The sequence below is a fragment of the Rhinolophus sinicus genome, linkage group LG12 (genome assembly GCF_036562045.2).
Source record: "Rhinolophus sinicus isolate RSC01 linkage group LG12, ASM3656204v1, whole genome shotgun sequence".
Taxonomy (NCBI): domain Eukaryota; kingdom Metazoa; phylum Chordata; class Mammalia; order Chiroptera; family Rhinolophidae; genus Rhinolophus; species Rhinolophus sinicus.
This window is the reverse complement of record NC_133761.1, coordinates 23,860,967-23,888,373: the sequence shown is the minus strand read 5'-3', so window position 1 is coordinate 23,888,373 and position 27,407 is coordinate 23,860,967. Positions and strand designations below refer to the sequence as shown.

At 35.2% G+C, this 27,407-nt stretch overlaps 1 long non-coding RNA gene and 1 pseudogene across 1 annotated transcript in view; both read right to left on the bottom strand.

Annotated features, from left to right (window-relative positions):
• LOC141567790 (uncharacterized) overlaps positions 1-27,407 on the bottom strand; it is a 170,371-nt gene that overhangs the window by 87,984 nt on the left and 54,980 nt on the right. The gene's annotated exons all lie outside the window — the stretch shown is intronic.
• On the bottom strand, positions 14,932-15,249 carry LOC141567892 (transcription factor E2F6 pseudogene; annotated as a pseudogene).

The following is a 27,407-nucleotide window of genomic DNA, read 5'->3' as shown; positions in this document are numbered from 1 at the left end:
TATGAATTAGTGTAATTCTTCAGGGAAAGAATTACATTAAGAAAAAAAGAATAAATAAAAATTAAGGTGAATCACTGGTATAGATCAAGTGGTTGAACTAACTGAACTCTCAGGTTCCTTAAAAAACCTTAAGGTAGAAACTCTTATAGCGTCATGAAAAGCACATGATTTCTTGAATTAGACTCTGAGTCTTGCTTCTGGCACTTCCTATTTCTATGACTGAACAGTTTATTTCATTTCTCCGAGTCTCATTTTCCTAATCAATAAGATGGGTCTTCAAAATAAAATACTTCTCTTGAAAGCTACTGAGTGAACATGCAGTGTCTAGAAAAGATCCAAAACCTTCCACTGAGAAAATCATCAAACAAAACAGGTCACCTACGAAGGTATCAGGAACCAGAGTGACATCAGACTTCTCAATACAGGTAACAACACTGGAAGTTAAAAGACAATGTAACAGGCCTCCAAAATACTCAGTAAAAGTTATTTGCAATCAAGAATTCTGTACCTGACCAATCTCTCCATCAAGTATGAGTGCATAATAAACACACCTTCAAATATGCAAGATATAAAAGTTCGAATGGACCCTTTCCAGGAAGTTACTCTAGGATAATTTCCAGAAAACGAGAGTACATCAAGAAAGAAAAGATTATGCTCAGCAAATTTCCTGTTAACCAGGCTCACAAGAAAATGATGTACAACCCAGAAGTCCATTTCATTAATTTTCAATTGGTCAAGTGCCCTGGAACACTGTTTATCATCTGGCTATTGTACTCTTTCCCTAATGGAAAATCTACATAAGAGATATGATCATAATCAGAAGGTTGTTGCTTTGCAAATATGAATCAAAGACAAATTTTCTATGATGGTCAATACATCCATGTCTACTGTCAGGATATAACAGATGCAAAAGCCTTTTGAGGTACTCTCATCCCACTCAGGATAGCGGTAAAGAAATGTCAGAATTCTAATTCAATGCATTATTAGTCTGCACTTAATTGTCACTTTCTTTGTTATGCCATTCTTTCCATTAACTGGATTAAATCTATAGATTAGCCTTTATTGGAAGGGCTCCAAAATGTTCTCACATATTTAGAAAGTATCTTTTTAGAGTGGATTGCTTGTGCACTTCAATGACGGTATGTATGATTCTTACTTCTTTCATTCAAAGAAGATAACTATTTTCAACTCCTTAGAACCTTTCGCCATAGCCCCTTATGTACTGACTACATATGTGCCCTGACAAACTGAATAAAATAAACAAGAATACTCAAATGGAATAATCACAAAAGAAACTTGTAATTAGTAATTTTTCTCAAAATACCTTACTTAGAAGATATTTGATTGCAAGGAACAGAAGCTAGCTCGAGTAAAGAGTGGTAAATTACAGTGATAGATCTAGTATTCTAGAAGCTACACACAACCAAGTCTCTGAATGGGTGACATCATTGGAGGCCTTACCAGCCAGAGATTTTGGACCATTACTGAGCTACACTATCTTTGGAACCCAGCTACACTGCATTCTAGTATTTCACTATTAATATGACTTAACTACACTACATATGACTATTTTTCTATTTTCCAATCTCGTTGATTTTAAAACATGTATAATCTGAAACCAAAATATATCTACATATTCTCCACCTTCAAGTCCTAGCCACTTTTACAATATCACACACATGCACACACACATACTCACACCACATGCACACACTCACGTACATGCACTAACCATTCAAACTCAGTCCCAAAACTGGCCAAGAAAAGCAGAAACAACAAAATTCGGTATAATTTAAAAAAAAGAATACTTTTTGACAGCAATATATATATATAAATATATTTTTTAGAATTGTAGACCAACATTTATTGACATGGAAAGTTGTAAATATTATTTTATTAAATTAAAAAGCAATCTACAAAAAAGCCTATGAGTTATCACATGAATTCATTTATTTATTTATTTAATTTAAATATACAAACATTCATAGAAATTTTTTGTATGCAATTTAATTCTTTACTTCAACTTTATAAGCGGATAATCACTTGTTTTACACTTGCTTATTCTTTTTTTTTTCATTTTTTAAATTAGTTTCAGGTGCATAAGACAAAGTAATACTTAGACGTTTATCATTTATATCCCTCACACTGTGTGAACTCCCTTCCCCCCACCCACTATCCCTCTGACATGTCAGAGCCATTACATTTCCACTGTCTCTATTCCTAACGGACTGCAATATTTTTAAGTCTCAGGTTAGAATGCATTAAACAAAAGTACAGGGTTGAGCCAAGGTTTCTATGTAGTATCATTACATTTAATGTATTCTATAACCATGGATGTTACAACCACTAATCCCAGTCACCTTGACCCTTTGTATCATTAGTCACAGTGAGGACCCTGTTGTAGCATGAATGGATCAATGCAAATCCACCCCAATCACTGAAATACTACCTCAAATTGCATGCTTTACGGTTGGTAAGGGTTAACGTCTTGATTTATAAGGAGTTAATTATAACCACCATTGAAACCAAGATCAAGGGCTGAAATTAAAACGAGCTAAAAGACAATCTAAAAACGTGAAAAGACTAGAGAGCAGAACAGCTGGAAGGGAAATGCTAGTGGGAAGAAAAAGGTAGGAAGAAAAGCCAGTGTTCAGATGGAGGAGGATAAAGGGAGTAGCAAAGTACAGAGATAAAATAAATAAAATATTGTAGATGTACTGTACTTTAAAAAGTTGAGCTAACTTCATATATGCTGTTATATTAAGGCCCTGTTTAAAAAGACAATGATCTGGGAACCATTTTTGAGAATTCCGTTCTCTTTACCTTATAATTGTATGTGGCTCTTGAAACAGAAACAAGGGGACCACATAGCTACACTGAATGACATGAAACGTGTTTCAAATGAGGGACTAATACTTTCAAACATATATAATAGGCAGTTTCTTAATATGGAATGCATGGTCTACCAAATGGTCCATGGATAGAATTCAGAAGATCTATACACTTGGATGGGAAAGATTATACGTATCTTTATTTTTAATAACAGCCAACTAAAATTTAGCGTTGCCTTCAAATAAGAATGTAAATAACAAACTGCAGTAGTATTAGTAGTATCTGGAACTGAATCATGAGTAGATATATATATATATATATATATTTTTTTTTTTCGTAGCACATTATAATTGTTGCAGATAACTTAAACTACCATTTATGCTTATTACTTCTTTGAAATTACACTATTTATTAGACCTGCTCTTGGACATTATCAAATGTATCAATAAACAAAAAACACTTGTACTACTATATCACAAATTTGTTTTCTTTTTAATATTTTCACAACTGTATTCCAATATAATTGGTTTTCTTTGTACTGCTTTGTATTTTACTTTGGGCATCTAAAAACATTATTGTGAGAAATGTTTCACAGGCTTCACTAGATTGCACTAGGAGCCATGGAGCGAAATCTCAAGATTCCTGATCAAAATATCAGTGATATAGTAAAGACTTCCATGTCAATAAAAATAGTTTTTTATTTTATAATACAGATCATTTTAAAAGAATGAGAAAATAACAAACAGTATAAAAGTATAGAAGTAAAAAGTAGGAGTCTCCGAATGCACAGACTTCCACTATCCAGTTCACTGTTTGGTGTGTATCCTTCCTGACATTTTCTATATATATTAAAAATATCTCTTATTATAGAACTTTTTAAAATGTATAAACAGAATCACAACATATGCAATATTCTACAACATGGCTTTTAAATTGAACAATATATTGTGGATATTTCTCAACAAAATTACATACAAATTTACTTCATTTTTAAAATGGTGTCTTTTTTTGTTTCTTTTTTATCTTTCTTAAATTTATTGGGGTGACATTGGTTAGTAAAATTATATATGTTTTAAGTATACAATTATATAATACATCATCTATATATTGCACTCACCACCCAGAGTTCTCCTTCCATCACCATGTTTGACTCCTTTTACCCTTTTCTACCACCCCGCCCTCTTACCCTCTGGTGACGACTAAACTGTTGTTTGTGTCTATGATTTGTTTGTTTGTTTGTCTTGTTCCTTTTTTGCTTTCAGTTTTATATCCCACATGAGTGAAGTCTCGACTTTCTCTCTCTGACTTCACTTTGCACGATAATCTCAAGATTCATCCATGTTGCTGCAAATGGCAGTATTTCATTTTGTCTTATGGCCAAGTAATATACATATATATATATATATTATATATATATATATATATATATATAGTCCACAGTAATATATATATATATACACATATATTCCATATATATATATATATATATATATAGTCCACAGTAATATATATATATATACACATATATATGCATATATGTGTATATATATATATATATATATACACACACACACATATATATGTGTATATATATATATATATATATATATATATATATATATATACATTCCACATCTTATTTATCCAATCATCTATCGAAAAATACTTTGGTTGTTTCCATGTCTTGGCCACCATGAATAATGCTACAATAACATAAGGATACATATATCTACAGATAAATGTTTTCATATTTTTGGGGGTAGATACCCAGAAGAATTGCTGGGTTGTATGATAATTCTATTCTTAATTTTTTGAGGAACCTCCATACTGTTTTCCGTAGTAGCTATACCAATTTACACTCCCACTAGCAGTGTGTGAGGGTTCCTTTTTCTCCACAACCTCTTCAACACTTGTTATTACTTGTCTTGTTGATAATAGACTTTCTAACAGGTGTGAGGTGGTATCTCATCATGGTTTTGACTTGCATTTTCCTAATAGCTAGTGAAGTTGAGCATTTTTTCATATTTGGATGTCTTGGGAGAAGTGTCTGTTCAGATCCTCTGCTGATTTTTTAATTGGATTGTTTGTAGTTCTGTTGTTGAGTTGTATGTGTTTTTTAGATACTTTGGTTATTAGCCCCTTATCGGCAGTATTGTTTGCAAATGTCTTCTCCCATTTGGTTGGTTGCCTCCTTGTTTTGTTGATGGCTTCTTTTGCTGTGCAGAAGCTTTTTAGATTGATATAGTCCCATTCATTTATTATTGCTTTTACATCCCTTGCCTTTGAGGTCAAATTCATAAAATCCTCTCTGAACCAAAGGTCCATAAGTTTAGTACCTATGCTTTCTTCTATGCTATTTATTGTTTGTTAGGTCTTATGTTTAGGCTTTTGATCCATTTTGAGATAGCAGTCTGCCTTCACTCTTCTGCACATGGCTTTCCAGTTTTCCCAGCACAATTTATTGACGAATCTTTCTTTTCTCCATTGTATGTTTTTGGCTCCTTTGTCAAAAATTACCTGCCCATATATATGTGGGTTTATTTCTGGGTTCTCAATTCTATTCCATTAGTCTGTCCGTTTTTCTGCCAATACCATGCTGGTTTGATTATTACCACTTTGTAGTACAAATTGAAGTCAGGAAGTGTGTTACCTCCAGTCTTGGTCTTTTTTTTTATAGGATTGCTTTGGCTATTCGGGGTGTTTTGTGATTCCATACAAATCTGATGTTTTTGTTCTATTTCCTTAAAAAATGTCATTGGGATTTTGATGGGGATTGGATTAAATCTGTACATTGCTTTGGGTGATATGGCCATTTTAACTATGTTGATCCTTCCAATCCATGAACACAAAATATCTTTCCACTTCTTTTGTCTTTTTCAATTTCTTTTAATAATGGCTTATATTTTTCAGCATATCAGTCCTTTCCATCCTTTGTTAAGTTTATTCCTAGGTATTTTATTCTTTTTGTTGCAATTGCAAAAGACATTTTTTGTTTTCATTTCTTTTTTTCTGAAATTTCATTGTTAGTATATAGGAACGCAATGGGTTTTTGTACATTGATTTTGTATCCAGCAACTTTATTCTATTTGTTTATTGTTTCTAATAGTTTTTCGGTGGATTCCTTATAAAGAATCATGCCATCTGCAAAAAGTGACAATTTAATTTCTTCATTCCCAATTTGGATGTCTTTTATTTCTTTCTCTTGCCTGATTGCTCTGGCAAGGATTTCCAATACTATGTTGAATAACAGTGGCATCCCGGTCTTCTTCTTGGTCTTAGAGGAAAAGCTTTCAGTTTTTCACCAGTGTGATATTAGCTGAGGGTTTGCTGTGTATGGCCATTATTGTTTTGAGGTACTTTCCTTCTATAGCCCTTTTATTAAGTGTTTTATTCATAAATGGATGTCATATCTTGTCAAATGCTTTATCTGCAGCTATTGATATGATCATATGATTTTTTATCCTTTATTTTGCTTGTGTGGTGTATCACATTGATCAATTTATGTATGGTGAACCATCCTTGTGCCCCTGAGATGAACCCCACTTGATCATAATTGTGTCATAATATTTCATGATAGTGTTATAGTTCAAATTATGCTATTGGCCTTCTATTAATGGGTATTTAGATATTTTCAAATTGCAATAAACATTTTATTCACAGAGGTGATGTTAAAAGTATTTAATAATCCTTATATCATGGGCACTGATCAATAAAAGTGGATCCCAGCTTTAATGGTAGGGGGAGATTCTAGCAGCCCCCTGCTGAACCAGGCATTAATCTCTTTTCGCTGGGTCACAGGCCCACTGCAGAGGGTAGGGTAGCTAAGGTATTGGATGAGAAATTCAAGGAGGTCAGTGCAGCAACCATTTTCAAAAGGCTTTCTGTGTTTTAACAACCACCACAGCTATAACTTGCCTACTGGTTGAATATAAACTCAGACTATACATATATCTCTGAACATTGATGTGAGTGTATCTATTGGTTAAATGGCTAGAGTGCAATTGCTAGATCAATGAAAATGTATATTTATATTTAGATGAAAAATGCCAAATTGCCTTTTTAAAAAGTACACTAATTTATTCTCCTTCTAACAAACCTTCATCAAATATATCATTTTTTTAAATCTTTGTCTATATGCACACAGAAATTTTAATACTTAATATTATCAAATTTTAATCTTTGCTCATTATGTTTATAGAAATTTGTATTGCTCTTTTATTCTGTGTTTTTTAAAAATTATAAGTGAAGCTGAGTGTCTTCTCATGTTAAATGATTAGTGTGTTATTTTTTGTTGTTGTTGTTTTTTTTTCTGGAGGCCAGCCACTGAGTCCTTTGTCCAGTCTGGTAGTGAGCATTCGTTTGTTTTTTATGGATCTTCAAATTAGAGTTTTAAAAATATGCATTAAAGAAAGTAGCCCTTTGTTTGCCATATTTGTCATGTTTCCTTTTTCCAGTCTTTTTGTATCATTTGGCTTTACTGATTTTTTAAATATAGAGAAAACTTTCATTTCTATGTAGTCAAAATTATCAGTCTTTCCCTTTTGAATTCTGGATCTTGTGTCACTTTTTAAAAGCCTTTCATATTCCAATTTTATTAAAAACAGTCATCTGAGTTTTTTAAAACTACTTTTATGGTTTTAGTTTAAATTTTTTTGATCCATCTGGAATTTATTTTAGTGTAATGAGTGAGGTAGGAATCTAACTTAATTATTTTCCAAATGGTTAGCCAGTTGTCCCAACACTATTTATTGACTAATCAAGTCTTTCCTCCACAGATGATACTAAATTCTCAAATGTACTTGCATTCATTTTTAGATTTTCTGATCTGTTCCATTGATTATTTTATTCCTGTTCCAGTGTCATACTCTTTTAATTACTTTATTATGTTTCTGTTACTCTTTTCTTTCATATTTTTCTCAATAATTTCATCCAATCATCTGCTTAAAAATTTTTAAAATTTTTTTTTTCACATTTCACAAAATCAGTTCTATAACTGGAATCAGAGTGAATTCATAGATTAGAGATAATTGATATCATTACAATAATGAGTCTTTCCATAAAAGAAAGTTATATCTTCCTAATATTGACCTCTTCAGTAGAATTTTATATTTTTCTTTATTTTTTAAGTTTGTCCCTAGATTTTTGATTGTTGATTTCTATTGTAAATTGGATCTTTTATTTCTATATAATTTCAAGCCAACTTTTTATTGTGTATAGGAAAGTTAGTTATTTCTTTGTTTATTTTTTAAACTAGTATGCTTACTGAATTATAATTGTTTCCCATTATTTTACTTTGCTTTTATTGGACCTGCTAGAAAAACAACTGCACCACTGGAAATGCTACCAGTACCTTCTTTCTTGCAATATTTGAATTTTTCAGAATCTTTTATTTCATTTTCTTGTCTAATCTCATTTTTAAAAATAAGAAACATGTCAAAGTAATAGAAAATAGATGGGGAATTTCTCCAGGGATAAAACTGTATCAACATCCTTGGATAAAATAAAATGCTAAGAATAATTCTTCTTGTTCAGGGAAGCTACTTTTCTACATAGTCTTCAACAAATGAATCATTCTTGGTCATATTTTCAAGCTCAGCATACACCTCCTGCCCTATAATTGTTCTAATAATTTTAAAATAAAAACATTGATAGCTGTGGACAGCTATAAATAACCAAAATGGAAGGCATTCACACCATGCTTTCAAAATGCACTTGTTTAGTTTTACTTTGCCAATAACTTAAACCATATGTAAAGGGCAAATTCTCCTGCAGAATCACATTCTACAAGTGGCATGCACAATAAATGATAGCGTTTGACAAGTTTTTACCAGTTTATTTCTTTTTAGAGACAGAAAAGCCAGTTGCTACAACCAGTGTAAAGTGAAAAAACATATACCTTACCAATCCAGGGATTTTTTTTTTTTTTGGCCTGTGTTAAATCATGTTTATACAACAGTAGCTTTGCTGGACAGGTTGCCGTATATCCTCTCCTATTCCCTTTACTCCTGTTACAGAAGCTGTAGAGTCAGTGCATAGTGGTGCTGATTAAATGCCATTTGGTGATGAGGCTGATAACTTTTAGGGGCTTGAAGCTGAAGATATTGATAGACTTGCAGATGTTCTGATTCCCTTGAAGATCAACTTGAGAAACTGAAAGCTGAGCTTCACTGCATTTAAATTCAGGCATCTCAGCTGGGATGCTATTGGGCAGCTATAGGAACAAGATGTGAATAGGAATAATAACACACACACTGATTACCTAAATCACTAACCCCCATGAGGGGGTGGAAGTGAAGGTACCTAAGGGTACTTAGATTTAAAATGTGATTTTTTTCCCCCCACTGGATAAAAAGCAACACCTCTGATGTGCTTATGTGTTCATGGCCCGTTTCCTGTATATTGAATACTTGGGCGTGTATCATAAGCAGAGAGAGATGAGAAGATGAAAGTGAGGCATGTTAGAGGTGAAATGAAGGCAAGGTTATCATTGCTTGAAGGATTTGGAGTTCTCCAGCTTGTTGATTCTACCCAATTTCCAGGTGAACACAAGTGGCTCTTTCCTACACTCATCGTGAAACTGTATTTTCTCCCTTTTAGGATAGAATTAAGTGACTGATTTGTTTATACTCAATATGTTATTTCAATTTCTAGTGAAGATTTAGTCCTTCTCTTTGAGGTTGCTATCTGACTAACTTATGAAAAATGTTAAATGATTAAATTTGGTGAAACTGTAAATGGTCAAGATCCATGTCAGGTGATCCTGTAACCAATTATAAATAGAAAGCTTTTCATAAGAACCAGGAACATAAGAAAAGTGACAGAGATGAGAAAGGACAAAGTTACAGTCTATATTTTGAGTGTCGAAAATGTAAAGGTAAGGTAAGATAAGCAATGATGTTATCTGAGATGGTGCTGGATAGGCAGTTATGTGTGCTGTGGCTATCAGGTTACACTTGATATCAAGTTCTAATAAATTAAAAACAGACAGTCATCCAGACAGTGATTTTCAATTTGTTCAGTTGACTAAGCAACCATCACCCTTGGTACTCTGTCCTTCTAGCCCCAAATAGTTACACATTTATGCCATTATTTGACCAGGAACAATTTTATTATCAGAAACTGGAACTGTATTATAGGAATGAGAGTTTCTGAATCTCAAAAATAGTGCATAAAATTTATAATAAAAGTACATATTTAGGAGGATAAATATTACCTATCCTAGTTACTTAATTTAATGTGAAGGTGAGTAATAATTCTGAATTTAATAATTTCATGTCAAATTATTTTGACGTCTGAGAAAAGATAAGGAAAAGCAGGCAGCAAAATGTTAAAGTGTTCTAGAGAAATTTAACCTGAGAAACACTATTCACTAAACTGAATTCACGGGGATTTTAATAAGGGAAAAAGAAAAGTTGAGATGGAAAGGGTCTTTCTTCATATGTGTTTTTTAGATATGCCCAGTAACTACTCTTTGTATTTATGGTCTACTTTTTTTCGAGGAGCAAAATATTGAAGTAGAAATAAAATGACTCTAGAACTTCTTAGGCAATTTAAAAATTCTATGCTAGTTAATGTTGTTTGTGAAAACCAACCCCATGTTTTTAGTACTGGGAAACTCTGTTGATGCTTTAATGAAGAAATTGAGGACTCATCAACAAATTATCCTAGTCAAATTATCCTACTGTGAAACCTACATCGGATAATTACCCCTCATGCTCAGATCATCTGATTAGTGTTTCAGTCCTCGATCCTTAAATATGAGCAGATAATCAAGATTACTGCACATCTGAAGAAAGGCTTTAACATGGAACATAAAAAAAGCAGAAAAAGTGCCGGTCCGGTGGCTCAGGCAGTTAGAGCTCCATGCTCTTAACACCGAAGGCTGCTGCTTCAATTCCCACATGGGCCAGTGGGCTCTCAACCACAAGGTTGCCAGTTCAATTCCTTGAGTCCTGCAAGGGATGGTGGGCAGCGCCCTCTGCAACTAAAATTGAACATGGCACCTTGAGCTGAGCTGCGGCTGAGCTCACGGATGGCTCAGTTGGTTGGAGTGCATCCTCTCAACCACAAGCTTGCCGGTTCGACTCCTGCAAGGGATGGTGGGCTGTGCCCCCTGCAACTAGCAAACGGCAACTGGACCTGGAGCTGAGCTGCGCCCTCCGCAACTAAGATTGAAAGGACAAAAACTTGACTTGGAAAAAAGGCTTGGAAGTACACACTGTTCCCCAATAAAGTCCTGTTCCCCTTCCCCAATAAAATCTAAAAAAAAAAGTAATAGTAAATCTTATTGCTAAATTTGAAAAAAAAAAAAAAAAAAAGCGGAAAAAAAAGGAGAAAAAAACAACACTTTGGAGGAAACAGAGCCTAGGCAAGAAGAAGAAAGCTTGACAATCATTAGTATCCTGGGAGGTAAGAAGATAGTGCAAATGTGAGATAAGCAAGAGCTCTTAGAAATTCAAAACATAAAAGCAGTTGAAAGTAATAATAGATGGAAATACAGTTTAGCAAATCTCCCAGAGATTATAGCAAAAAGAATAAGAATTGGCAGGTAGAGGAGAAAAAGAATGAAAACTTACATGGAGATTCAGACAATTGGCACAGAGTTCAATGTCTGAATTTGACTTTATGACCAATACATTATAAATTACAATGAAGAAAAATGAGGCAACTATTAACTCCAGGGAAAATGTAAAGATTAATAGTAAGGCAAAGTAATCATAGCTTTTTCAATGGCACAACTTTGAATAGCATTTACTGAGTTATACTAATGTGAATACTGAACAATGATCTAACTAAAATTGTGCTTTAACTGTAGTGGAAGAATAAGAGATGGGAAACAAGTCAGTATGATGGGACAGGGAGAAGAAAGAGAACCACATCCTCAGCTCCAGTCAGATGTCAGTAGTTGATGGCTAATACTGGGGGAAAATAAGTAGCATCACTACTATGTATTTTTAGAGATATGAAAGTAAATAACAAATATAATCTCTAAAAGTAGTGTTTTTCATAATAAAATCTCTATGATCTTTGTAGAAAAATTTACCTCTTTAAATGATGGGTATGCATAACTAATAAAAAGAAAACATTCCTTCATTTTAGATTATTAGAATTTTCTTATGACTAATATTACTTGAGTGTAAATTAAAGTCCTTTTCTATTGAGTTTAAAAGCATTTACATGCAGTAATTCTTAAGTAGAACACAGATTTTTATTATATATAATAATGTCTTCTAATTTGCGTATTGTAAAATTCCATTAACTCATCTTTAAAATCATCTCTTACTTAATGGATTCTGTAACTTTAGGAGCTGGGCATTTTCCCCAACTTAAAATGAAGTTTCAGAGAATGAGAGAAATTTTTAGAATTGCCTAAGATCTCTTAGGAATTTTAGGAGAGTAACAAGATCAGAACATAACATTACCAGTTCTCTGTCATCATGCCACAAAATCATGTTGAATTTTCACAAATATTTAAAAAATAATAAACAAAAAAACCTCCAACAATTTGAGGATCCCAAAAGAAAAAACAAACACAATAATGCTGGCATTATTGTAAACTAATTGTGCATATTTGACAAGGACTCATGAATTCCTGTCAGATACAAAAGTAGAGAAGTCAATTTCCTTCAAAGCTGTGGCAATCCACAATTCAATAAAGACTATCATGAATAAGTATAAAGAGCAGAATGAGCAATAAGATTTAGTGTATAATCACTGAATAAATATGGTCCAAGGCTAATTACCATATAACTGAAAGCAAATCAGTGAAGGGTAGAGAAAGCTACACACACACACACACACACACACACACACACACACACAACAAAACTTTATTCCAATTATTTTCCATCGGTGGAACTGATTATTTCTGGTTTTGATTGGATAGGACCTCAGCTCACCCTTCTATATTTTTATTTTCAGTATTTATTTATTTTTTTGAAGTGACAGGAAACAATCCTTTATAACACATCTACAGTTTACAAAGGACTTTCATTTCACATGATCTCATTTTACCCTCAGAACAATTTGTAAAGTAGAACTTTTGTCACATTTCACAAGTAAGGAACTGCTGCTCAGAAACGATACTATCACTTCACTCTTATTATTGCTTCTCAGGAAAGGCTTTTCCTTCTGTATTTCTCCTTAAATACAGATGATTATAGGCCTCTCCTCTTCTGCTGTATCCTCTCATTAGATGCCCTCATCTATTTTCATGGTTTTAGCCATCACATGTAAACTGACATCCACCAATTCTATCATTCACAGCCCAGATCTTTCCATTGAGCACCTGACTTATATACAGAGGGTGCCCCAAAAAATGTATACATATTTTAAGAAAGGAAAAAACTGTATTAAAATTGTAATACAATAAATGATGTTAACAGTCATTTGATTAACACCATTTTTTGAGCGAACGTCATACTATGCATTGCTACCAGAATTCAATTCAACTTTGAAAAGCAATACATAGATAATATCTCTTAAAATGCGTACATTTTTTGGGCATCCCCGGTACACACAATGCCTGCCTACAATCTCATGTTCATCAACCACGTCTAAAATGAGGAGCACTGCTAGCAGTCCCAGCCCTACAGAGAAAAGCCAGTAGCCACTGCTAGGAGGGAGGAGGCGGGGCTTCAGAGGAGGGACAAAAGCCCCCGGAGCTCAGAGGTATGTAGGTGAACCTTAAACACTAGGCATTTTTGTTTTGACTTTTGATTTTTATTTTAAATCTTTTTATACTAAATCTTAATTTCAGGTTGCTTCAAATCTTTCTTTGAAAGTGAGAGAAGTCAAATATATAAATCTGAATGATGCTTACAGGAATCCTGTATGGTAGACAAGCGAAGTATTTTCAGTCTAATTTTACAATTCAATCACTAGTTCATAGATTTGTTCAAACATTTACTGAGCACTTTTTATGTGCCAGGCATGGTGCAAGGCGCTGGGTATAACAATGATTAAGACAAACTTCCTCCAGGAGCCTACAGTCTAATGGTAAACTACTGAGTAAACTGAGGTACAGAGTGGTAAATGACTTAGCCAGGGAGATAGAATTAACTAGGTACTTGGAAATGGGGGACAAGAGCTGGAGAGAGGGCAGGGTACAACTAACTCATCATAAGTAAACTCCTTTGATGGAAGAGCAAGGCTGCATATAGAAACATATAACAAAATCTACAAGCAAAACGTTAAAATAATTTCCAATTTTCACTGTAATTGAATTCTTGTTGTGCAATCAATTAAGCCACTACATGATAGCATTTCCACACTCGCCCCTACAAACCACCGGTCTGCTCAGACACAATAACCGTAGGTAGCTAGAAATCCAGTTCTAGCACTGGGAATCATACTGAAATTCTTTAATTATATCCAGAAATTTTAAACGCATAACATAGTTATGATAGTTCTACATGTAGAAGTTTGGAAAAAATTCTCCTCTAATTCTCATTCAGAGGATTCTAGTAAGTTATAGATACCACAGAAATTAGAGAATTTGTGTTACTCTCCATATTTTTGGTTGTACACTTAGATATATTTCATAAGTAATCTAAACATTATAGATATATACAAATACATCACATTTAGATGTGTGTGCACACTCATCCAATGTGTATCAGCTAATTGCAGACATGAACCATGTAAGGCAATTTCTTTTGTGATAACGACACATGATCTTTGAAGAAAGGGGCAGAGGCCATGAATAACTATCCATGTCATGCCTGGCCATCTGTTTCAGTGATACGCTTTGTGATGAAGTTATTTCAGTAGGCAGGATGTCTGTTGCATTGACAAAAAGCAGTGAATAATTATTAAAAGAGTTGTTTTTGAATGTGGAAACAATAATTATCCAGGAATCTAAGTAATGAACTACCCAGACACTACTGGCCTTAATGCTGCTGACTGGGAAATCAGGGAACTAACTTCACAGGTGATTTCTGGCTCTGAGAATCAAATGTGATGCATAATTCATTCATCCATACAGGATGTTCCAAAAACACTCAATACAGGAATTCTCAAATCCTATCAGTTGCTCACTTCAAGCAATTCTTCACTTTGTTGTCGAGGATTTTCTTCTTTATCAGGGTGTTCTGAGTGTTAGCTTTGAGATGAGAAGGTCCCTCCACCTTCAGACATTCTATTACTTGAGTGATCCTGTGCCACTTCACGTAAATAAACATCAGCGGGCCCTTTGGTGCTCGGTATTGTACTGTGTACATCTTCTCTGGGAGCTGGAACATCCCATCTGGTTTCTGCTAGAGCTTTAACTGCAATAACAACCTGTTCATGGAAGGCTTGAATGCTACGAATATCTTGATATGTCACATATGCTAGTCTTTCATTTTCTTTGTCTGGTGGTAACGCAAACAACTGCTGAGCAAAATCCTTCATTAACTCATCTAGAGCATCTTTCATGGATGGTAAATCACTAAGTTCCTCCTGCAGCTTTCTCCTGTTGGGGCACTGCTCCAAAATTGCTGAGATCAGATCCTACCCATCTAATAGGTTCATATATATATATATATTTTTTTTTTTTTTTTTTTTTTTTTTTTTTTTTCCCAACGAAGTCGATTGCAAGACATTGGTGTGTCATTACACTCTTTGTTTTTTGTACTCCCAGTTTGGTTGCAACCTTATTTAAGTCAAGAATACTCCCCAGGGGCATTTCTGACAAGATCCATACATTTTGAAGTTAAACCAGGGGTGCATCAGAACAAGTCTTTAGAGCTTTTCTAATGGGCACATATTGTACATTATCTTCTAAACGAATCCTTATTTTGGATGGCAGCAGGCCCCCCACGTTAATGGGGTCTCGGCACCGGAAGCGTACCCGCTCCTCGTTTGTCCGGGTCCAGGCAATCTCCCGCGCCAGCAGCTGCTGTTGACGTGCGCTGCCCAGCCAGCTGCCCCTCAAGCTCGCACCCCCGGGAGCGCTCCCCACTGCCTTCTCCTGCTCGTGTGGATGCCGCCGCCAACCTACGGGCTCCCAGAGCCACGCGGAAGCCGGCTCATGCTCTGCCGAGGTGCATGGGGCACTGCCCACGGCCCAGAGGTATAATGCAGACTGGAGGAGAGCAGGGTGACCAATACTCTTCCTCAGCTCACCCTTTTAGATAAGAATATTATTTACATCTAGTTTATATGAAAGCCTTCCTCTTTAACAAAATATTTAAAGAACAGAAACAAGGGAGTAGATACAGATTTGGCCTCAGACTTCTCATCTGTAAAACTGGGATAATAATAGTACCCATTCCACAGGTTGTTGGGAGGGTTAAATGAAATAATGTACGGAAGCAATTGACATAGTGTTTCAAACCATTTTAAAGGTAAATTCTAATTTTACTGTTTCTGCTTAGTTCTCTATACTGGTCTTCTACTTAGAATCCCTTAATGAAAATATCAATATTTTTAAGTGATGGCAGGGTCCTTAGGTATAGCTTGGAAGGAGAAAATTGAAGGGGAAAAATAAAGAAGAAAAATTACACTGTATAATATATTAAGAGAAACTTTCAATTTGTTGGGTGTGAGGGTCCACACAGGAGGTTTGGGAGTCCTGGACAGGAAGGAAAGGAGTGTAGTGGAAGAATGAAACATATCCAAAGATGGGGAGACGGCACAGTTTAAAACAACCTTCTAATGATTACTTTTCCTTCTTCCATGTTGGGCATATTCCCCCTCCCTAAACGTTTTGTTTAATAAAAAGCTGGCTACTCACCCAACAGTCTTTTGTTAGTGCAGCTTTGGGAAATGAACAGGGGGTTAAGGATACAGACAAAGAGAGGTCACAGAGGCAAGGCAGTGAATGGAGATTGGGACTGGCAGTGAGAGATGGCTGGATCCTGCAAGTCTCTCCCATGCCCCCACCACCCTAAAAAGCACCTGGGAAATTGTGGAGGGTCCTGATTTTCCCAGTGTCTACAGAATAGGGAACTGAGCCAATTTGTCTGAATACCCTAGAAGGCTGGCAAATTTGGCCTTCTCAGTATTAACATCATTAGCTCTCTTTTCCTTCAGCTAAAATAACTTAAAACACAAATACCGATGACAGATGATAGCTAGCAGCAGCAGTTCCCTAAGCAATGACACATAATGAATACGTTTTGATGATGTAGGGGTAATGGATAAAAAAAAGTTCAGAATGTTTAATGTTTTATAAAACTGTTTGACAAGCATTAGCTCAAGCAATTATCATAAAAACTCTGAGGCTGTAGAACCTGTTTTTATTTTTAATGAGAAAAGTAGACTCAGAAATGCTAAGGAACTTGCCCAAAGGACCACAGTGAGTATAGACTTTCCACTACAGTACAAAAAAAATCCAAACCTTAGAGAGGAGGGGAGAGGATAAGTCTGACCTACTTCAAATTTTGCCTGTACCCCTTCTGAACAGATAAATCGACTTAAAAATTGACTATATGCTTAGTATTATTGCAGCTGCCATTTAAAAATATTAATAAATGTAATTTTGGTAATCCAGAATTTTTTTTAAATTTTGCCAAAAATTAATGTACATTCTAAAAGAGGTTACCTTCCAGCATGGTTATTTTATCAATGTTTCTACGAGAAATATTCCCTTCCATGTTGGTTCTTTTTCCTGTGATATTTTAATGAAATAATTATTTTAATAAGCCAAATTCTATAAAATGGAAATCTTTAAGCCAAAATGAAATAGAAGCTGGGCTGTAAATATATCATCATATTATGAAAGTACTCATGGAAGTATGGGGTCTAAACACAAATGAGGCAAAAATTTACTGCAATTTAAAAGCAAATACTCCAGGGAAAGCCAAAAGAAGTTAAACTTAGGAAATGGACCATTAAGGGGAAGAGACAACTACAGTTGATAAGTTATGTGTTCATGATAGAAATATATTGGCTAATACATTCAAAAGTCTATGCATTAATGAATGCCCAATACGTGGCTCTTTATCATGTCTTTGAATTTTGGATTTCTTATAATGACCTTTTGGAAGTACAGTTTTGGTACCAAATTTCTATTTTCCAAGTATGCAATTTTCCCCCATTGGTGATGGTTACTATTTATATGCTTGCTTGGTGTTGAAAAAGCCAACTTTTCCTTGCCTCCTGGTTTCTAGTCATAAGCAAAATGAAAATTCATTGACTGAACACTGTCGGATGGTAATCTTAGTTTTTGCCTGTTTTTTCAGGCTTCCCTTAGTATTTGAGATAATATGGTATCATTTTTATGTTAAATTAATAGCTTTTTTGCTAACATGCTGTAGTTGTGAAAGGTTTCCTGTACTTGTGTTTTACGAAGATTCAGTAAAGGCGCTGTTCTGCCAAAAAAAAATTATGCCAAAAAATTATGAAATAATGGAGCCAAAAACCTGTACAATCACAGCATCTTATTAGCAACAATGTAGAATAAACACAGAGTAGAGTGAGCAACAACTACAGGAGAACCCATTATACTTCTTCCATTAGATTTCATTACCTGGGAACATTCTTCTTTGACAGTTTCATCTGTAATCATTTTATTTACTAGAGTTCAAATAAAAGTGATTTTTAAAAGCTTATCTATAAAAATCTCAAAGTGGCAATTCCATCAAAGAAGACAGCTGGGGTATAGTGGTTAAGCATTGTTCGACTACTTACAAGCACATTACTAACCTTCCTGTACCTCACCATCTTTACTGATAAATGAAGATTAGGATAGTATATATACCTCACAGGATTATTGTGAGGCATACATGAGAACCTGAATGGTAAAAATAGGTCTTGGCACATAGCGACTCAATCAACATTTGCTATTTATTGTTTCTGGTTTTCTCTTTAGCATAATTTTTCATGTTGAATGTATTAGTTAAAATATTTTTAGCTGTAATTTTTAGGCCAAGTTAGCGTGGTCTAAACACGTAGAAGTTTGTTTTCTCACTTAACAAGAAATCTGGATATAGGCAGTTCCCTCAGAGGTTCGACGATGTTGGGTATTAGTCAATGTTTCTGGAATTCTTTTGGTTTCTGTGCCCCCAACCCCTTTCCATGATTACAAGATGCTATGGCATCACATGAGAGCATTCAAAGCAGGAAGGAAGGACACAGGCAGAAAACAGACTTTCTTCTCCCAAGAAGATTTATTTTATGTCTCATTTTCCCAAATTAGGTTGCATGGTCACCTGTAGGCCAATCAAGAATGAGATTCTTATGACTAATAGAGACTAGTAAGAAATTATCCCCTGGGTCTGGTGCTGGGGAATTGTTACCCAATCAAAATTGTGGTTTTGCTTTTGTTTTTAAGGCAGAAGAATGGAAACACATTGACAAGACAAACGACAGGCTGATTTGAGTGTTTTGTTCCAACGCTCCCCTGTGATAAAGCTTGTCTAACCACATAGAGCTGAATTATTACTGGTCTGCTAGTTCTTTGTTATTTCAATACATAGCAGAAGGAAGCCAGGACTCATTTGTTTTTTGCTTCTGCACAACAAAATAAAGAATGGGTCTACAAAAGTGTATAAGGAAATTTAGTATATGTCAATAGGCCCTTTTCCTCAGCGGTGGTTTGTTCATTTTCCCTGAATGATCCAGGCTAATGTTCTCATTCCTAACTGTATTCTATGTTTATCCACACTCACTCAGCATAAGTACAGGCAGACTTTTTGTTTGTTTTATGTGTTTTTAAAATAGATTGGGCAATAAATAATCCCTGTCTAGTATGAATTACATATATAACTGAGAGAAAAGGTTGTTGTTTTTTTCTGATTATGTAAGATATTTTACAACTCTCATTTTTGAAGTTCTGCATCCATCTGATTTCCAAGAGAATTACTCATAAATGAATATTAAATGGGTGGAAATGTAGGTGAAAATTGTATGTAAAAGAAAAGAATGGGAAACCATACTTATTTGGAAATAATGCAATTAGTAAATTTGAGGGTTTAGTTCTTTACTAAGAAATTCAAGGACTTTGAGTACTTTTCATTGTAATAGCCAAATATGAACCTGTCTATTCACAGAGTAAAAATTATGTGAGGTTTATCCTTACGTTTTGTATTTATTGTATTTTTATTCTGTTTTCCACTAGGCAGGAGTTCTACATCAGTATTCTTCATTCTCTTTTACTCGCTGCTGCCTTTATAATGCACACCACGAGTCTCCCAATTTGTTGTGGGTGTCCCTTTACACTAATGGTGTGTAAGGTATCATAGCAGCTGGCAGTGATACAAATATTCATGAGAACATCATGTGATCATTAGTTCATTTTATCCCCATTTGGCTGTTCCAATCCCATGTAGCTAGTACTGTATTACAATATGTTACTCCATGAAACTGGTCCAAAAACACAAGAACACTGTGATAAAGAATTGAAAAATATTTGAGAGGTGTTAACACAGAAACGGGATTTTCTGGTCTGAAAGCTTGTAAATTAAGATGCATGATTTCTTCTCCTAAAAGGTTTCACAAATGATTTCTAGAACATAAGGATTTTTCAGCACTTTTGAGAAAGTAATAACAACTGCAGTTTCTGACCAAAGAATATATTGACCCAACTCTTCTGTGGACTAGGAAACCTATAAGAAGCTATGTCATTCACTCACATGAGAACATGTTGATAAGAAAATGTATGGGCTAGATATCTAGTCAATGGTTTCTTTTAAGAACATAATTCAGTTCAAAACACTCTGCTAAAAATTAAACCAAAACCCATGGATAAGTAACCTTCAATCCAAGGCTTCATTTCTGATGAGGAGAGAACAGAAAAAAAATACGATGGCCATCAGCCCTGAGAAGTGTGGTGACTATATGCAGAGACTGATCTGTGGTCTCCTAGCTTTAATTGGCCTCCTGGGGTATGTAGAATGCTGTGAGTTTGTCACACTTGTAGAGATCTTGGCACAGACTATTTACAGCTGTTTGGAGCCTTAACATACAATAGAAAGGGCCTGCTGGGCCTGGCATTTGCTGACACAGCCTTGGAGTCAATGGAAAAGTCTGGCTTGTCTTTTGAGATCCTCACAGTGAAGGATTTGCAGACTGTAAAGTATACAAAAAGCTAAGAATCAACCTTAGCATAGCCAAAGATCTTCTCGGCAGGGCTCCAGGGAGTCTGGTTAGTATACTTTTTCTGCAGAGCCCTGGAACATTTTCACCTTCTCCACTTGAATAACGTCCTCCACAATAAAAGATTTTTACAATCTTTTGCCTACATTTGCCACACAAAGAGATTACGATAGAAGACCCCACAGCAGAGTTGGTGACTGACTGGCAATCTGTCGGCTGAATCCAATGCACAGGCGTTTTGTTGTTGTTTGGATTCTCATAGTGTTTCATTTTGCTTTGTTTAGTTAATTTTCATTAGTTGCCAACTTTTAAAAATCAGAACAGTTCACGTTAAAAAAAAATTCCAGATTATTTACTTCTCCGGAAAAATCAGATCTGGCACCATAAAGTCTGAGTTCCCATTTAGCAACAGATAACTAGGGCTGGGTAGCAGCAGTTTTGCCCTTTGGAGGGGGCATGGGTCCCCTCTGGAAAGCCTCTTGCATTTACATTCCCTGCCTGGAACTACTAGGCCCTTAAATTAACAACCACTATAAATAGAACATGCCCTTAAAACATGGATTTCAAACATAAAGAACAATGAGGAATAAGGAATATTACACAGGACATAACCACCTTTTAGCTTGCTTATATTTCCTATTTTGCATAAGATTTTTTAAAAAATCAGTAAAACATTATATATATAAATTTAAGCTCCTGTTTATTCTTCCCAAATCTCAATCCTCTTTCTTTTTTTTCTTTTCTCACTCTCTTTTTTTTTTAAAATTCAAGTTTACTAGGGTGACCACTCTTAGTAAAGTTACATAGATTTCAGGTGTACAATTCTGTAACACATCATCTATATATATATCACATTGTGTGTTCACCACACAGACTCAGTTCTCTGTCCATCTCCATATATTTGATCCCCTTTACCTTCATCTACCCCCCCCCACCCTCTGGTAACCATTTAACTATTGTCTGTGTCTATGAGTTTTTGTTTCTCATTTGTTTGTCTTGTTCTTTTGTTGTTTTTGGTTTTATATACCACATATCAATGAAATCATATGGTTCTTGACTTTCTGTCTGACTTATTTTGCTTAGCATAATAATCTCAAGATCCATCCATGTTGTCACAAATGACACTATTTCATCTTTCCTTACCGCTGAATAGTATTCCATTGTGTATATATACCACATCTTTATCCAATTATCTATCAAAGGACACTTTGGTTGTTTCCGTGTTTTGGCCACCGTAAATAAAGCTGCAATGAACATCGGAGCACATATATCTTTACAGATAAATGTTTTCAGATTTTTTTGGGTAGGAGAAACATTGCTGGGTCATATGGTAATTCTATTCTTAATTTTTTGAGGAACCTCCACACTGCCTTCCAATCTGCATTCCCACCAACAGTGTATCTTTCTCTAACTACACAAATAACTATTATTCTGACTTTAGCTTTTTCATTTTCATGCATCCTTTTTTAGTTTTGCAATATAGCTATTGGTGTATTTTTTAAAACTGTACTCTTTTTGCAAAGTTTAATATATGTATCCTTCTGCACCTTGCTTTATTCACTCAAATTTACATTATTGAGATTTATCCAAGCTGAAACAAGTAGCTCTAGTTAGTTCATTTAAACAGATCTATAAGTTGTTTAAATTTATTTTGTGAAATATTTTTTGTCTATACCTCAGTTTATTTAATCCATTTTTCTATTGTTGAAAATTTATGTCATTTACAATTGTTGACTATTTCAGACAATGTTGCTTTGAACATTCTTGTGCAGACTTTCTTGCACACGTGTGCAAGACTTTATGATATACATAGCAAGGAATTCCTGGACCTGGAGGTGTACTTATCCTGTTTTCTTGAATATTGCCAAATTTCTCCCAAATGTTATTTTATATAATTTGCCCTCCTATCAGCAGCATACAACAGCTCCTGATACTCTTTTTTCAAACTAACCCTTGTCACTTTTTCATTTTTTGTCCATTTAGTGGGAGTAAATATTACTTTGTTACTGTTTTAATTGCACTTTCCTTTTTTGCATTGTCTTGATTACTAGTGAGATTGAACCTCTTTTCAAAAAGTCATTGGTTTTTCAAGTTATTGAGATTTACCTGGTGTGGTGTTTCTTTTCTTTTCTTTTCTTTTTTTTTTTGGTCATTTTTCAACTGTTGCTTTATTTTTCTTATTGATTAAGATGGACACTTGATATATTCTAGATACTAAATCTTTTGTTGATTATATGCATTGAAAATATGTTATCCCAGGCTTTGGCTCATTTTTCAATTTTGGTGCCTTTCATATACAGTAAATTTCAATTTTAATATAAAAATTTTCAATACATTAAGTTGTCAATACAATTTAATTTAAAAATTGTCAAACAATACATTTGTGCTTTTTGAACCTTGCATAAGAAATTCTTATTTAAGCCTATGTCATAAGATACTCTTACGTATTTTCTTCTAAAACGTTTGCTTTTCACATTTAGGTCTTTAATCAACTTGGAATTTATCTTTGCACATAAAAACATAACCTTATTTTAGTTTTAAGTATGGATATCCATTTGTCCCAGCATAATTTATTGACCAGTCCTATGCTTTCCCCAAGTTTATAACTCCACGGGTGAATACAGAGGTTTGAGGCTCTCAGTTCTGCTCCATTCATTGGTTTATTTGTCTGTTGTTGTGTCAATATCACACTAAGTTACTATAACTTTAATATTTTTTGATACTTTGTAGGGAAAGTCTCTCCATCTCTGATTATCTTGATTCCAAGTAAGAAAATCATCAGATATTGGAAAATTTATCAAGGATAAGAATAAACTTTTCTAGATAGCTACTTAAAATATATATAGTATTCTTCACAAATTTTAGGAAGATAAACAAATGCGTTCCTATGGATGGACAGCTTTTCCAAGTGAGCTGGGCCCCAGGTTCTAGTCTAACTTAGATTCTCTAGGGGTAACATGGCTTCTTGAAAGTAGAACTGTGCCTCTCACAGTGGTTCTACCCTGTTTCCATAAGTCCAGGCCCTTTCTTGTTTATGAACAATTGTGGGGGATACGGCCGTGCTATCTGAATCTCAGGACTCCTTTTTCAATGTCTATTGCCTTCTCCCCTCTCAGTGACCTACCTCCCCACCCCCAGAAATCCTCCACTTTCTCTATAGGCTTTCTCTCACAAATTTTCAAGTTTATTTATCTTCTAGAAAATGATAGCCTTCAAAAAGATAATAGGTTTAGAATATTGGCCCTTTGCGACCTAAAACTTGTACACCCTACCTTCAGACCCCAGGAAGTCTAGTCCTTAAAAAACATGGTGCGATTCACTGCCTCCCCAGAGACTTCATATCCTGCTCCAAATGCATACTTATCTCTACAGGGCAAGGGTTGTAACAAATTACACCAAGATCTCTACTACGCTGGCTAGCATGGAAAGAAAATAAGCCAGAATTGGGGTGGGAGCTGGAACTGGAGAAACCAACTCAATAGTGAGGTCTGAAGGCACAGTTCAAAAGTCATGATACGTCCTTTATGATATAGGAAGCCATTCTGTCCTATGTTACAATCTATAAATGGGGAAGGGGAGGTTCCAGGAAACAATCAATATTTAAAGTAAGGCACATGTTTATATCTATTCATGTAGAAGACATTAATTAAATTTGTTAAGAGAACAGGTAAACAGTTGAGCCATCATCCACCATCCATATCCAACGAGTTCAACAAGTCAGCCTCAACCCCTTCTGCCATATGCTCCTCAGTCAGTCAGTAAACTCAGCCTTATTATTTCAGTTTTCAACAAGTCTAGAGGCAAGGCGTTCCAAAGTTTTTTACTCAGCAGCTCAAAAAAAATTGTCAAGGACCTGGTATTTTTCCTTCTTTCCCGTCTGCCATCCTCACATGTTGGATCTTGATAACCAAGTTTACTATTTGGAAGTGCTGATAAGGCTACATGAAAAAGTTAAACGACCAGAAGTTTTCACCAACAATTCGTGGCTCTTGCATCACAACAATGCACCAGCTCACACAGCACTGTCTGTGAGGGAGTTTTTAGCCAGTAAACAAACAACTGCATTGGAACACCCTCCCTACTCACCTGATCTGGCCCCAAATGACTTCTTTCTTTACCCAAAGATAAAGGAAATATTGAAAGGAATACATTTTAATGACATTCAGGACATCAAGGGTAATACGATGACAGATCTGATGGCCGTTCCAGAAAAAGTTCCAAAATTGCTTTGAGTGGTGGACGAGATGCTGGCCATCAGTGCATAGCTTCCCAAGGGGAGTACTTCGAAAGTGACTGTAGTGATATTCAGCAATGAGGTATGTAGCACTTTTTCTAGGATGAGTTTGTGAACTTAATTGTCCAACCTTGTATACGGTATAACCCCTCATGCAGCACATTTAAGTGTGTTTCTTTCCTGCTATACTGTATGTTCCTGTCCTGGTCATTGGTGCATGCCTACTGTCAAGCACAGTAATTGGCATATCGTCGGTACCGAGTAAATGTTAGCTACGTTAACAGAGCCCACTATGTGGTTTGTTCCCTGGGGATTCCTCTCAGAAAACAAAACATCACAATCTCTTGAGCACCCCAGTCATCCCCCTCCCTTCTCTCTTTTGTTGTCATCACTTCCATTTACTCTCGCTTCAGCTGCTGCCTCGGAGGTTAAATCTCTGGATTTCTCTAGGTACGGTATTTATAAAGGATAAATATGCTCTCTGTAAGTGAATGCCCCTCAAGACATTTATTTTCTGTACCCATGTTTCAGCATTCCCAATCTCGGAGACAGATCTTTTAACCTAAACATTGCCTCAGAGCTGGCAGATCGTGTCCAGACCCACTGAACTCCGGCTCACTATAAAACTCAATAATTTGCTGTCCTAAAATACGGGCAGCGGGGTACAGGGCCCGTCTGCTGCTGCAAGGAAATGTTATTGGAGAAACTCTAATTCTTAGTGACATATTTCGCATATTTCCCTTAGCTTTATTGTCGCATCAGGCAATAAACTGAAACTGCCTTCAAGTAGTGAAATAAAGTAGCTGGGAAATAAAAGTCATATAGACAGTATACTGGCTGCTATGCGTTTATCTTACTCTTCTTTAAAAATTCAAATCCTATGAGAAGAAATAAACAGAAAAAAAATAGTTACTGTTGTCAATAAAATAGATGCCAATTCCTGATGTAGAGTGACAGTTAAAGGAGAAAAAAATAGAAAACTTGGGACTTTGGGCAAATTATTACAAAGAGACGAAGAATGAGATTTTCAAGCCAATGTGAAGCTAGAGCAATGCCAACATAACTACTGACATTACTGGCTTAGTATCAGTGTATTAACAGCTGTCCTGGTGAGGTTGGCTTTTCGTACTGATATCCAGTTGGCATTTAGTTGAATGCAATAAACAGGAGTGATTAGAGTGGGGAGAAAGGGTGGGGTTGCATCGACGGTCAGACAGAGTAATCTGTGAGATGAATGTAGCTCAGATATTACATCTTGCGAATGTTGGACATAAGTGCAAGAAACGTGTTGTAATCAAGATTTCAGTCCTGTTAACAGGCAGATTTATTGAGGAGCTAATGAAGTTTAAGCTCTAGGCTCCTTTCACTCACACATGTAGGTCACTTCTAAGGACCAGAACCTAATTTGTCTCCATTATCTTTTTTGTTTTAAAGGTTTCCTCCTCTCCAATTATATGAGCTCCAAGCTCTAAAATACCTACATCTTTCCCTGCCAGTCACATTTAATTTTTAAAGCTCTCCCAAAAGATATCAACCAACATTATAATGAAACACTAATTTAAAAGAGAGTGTGAAGGACTACAATTCTGACAAAGAAATAAACCATGTCCTTCAACAAGTATTTATAACCCCTGATGAAGAGGTTTAAGATTCTATGTCTTTAAAGATATTACAGTGTAACTGAGGAATCAAGACATAGGCACATAAAAATAACTATTGCAATTAAAATAGAAAAATGGGAAGTTGTCAATGAACACATATTTATGAACTGTGAACTCTGTGTCAGGTACAGTATTGACACTTGGTATCCAATAGTTTATAGAACAGACATGATCAGCCTTTGTGGAACCCTATAATCGAGTAGAAGAGAAATTTTAAAAGCAAGTAAGTGAATAAATGGATTCATTAAAAGTTGTGAAAAGTTCTCTAAAAGAAACTATCAGGGTTCTAAGACAGAGATTAAAGAAATATCTTTTAGATGGGGCAGTCAGTGAAAGTCTATTTGAGAAAGTGAGAAACCTTAAAGGAGAGAAGAATCAGCCATGAAGAGATGAAAGAAACTATGCTTTGAGCAGACATGGCAAGACCTGAGGTGGGACATAGCTTGGCTGTCTTGGGCAATAGAAAGGAAGCTAGTGTGGGTAAATACAGCAAGAGACATGAGACATGAGATAAGGCAAAAGACCCTGGATATATTTTGCTGGCAGATGGAGACTGGACTTTTGCTATATTACATCTCTTAACTTTTAAAGGGATGGGATTAGAAAACTGACCTTGGTTCTTAGAACACAGCAGTCCAACTAGTACAAGATCTAACCAC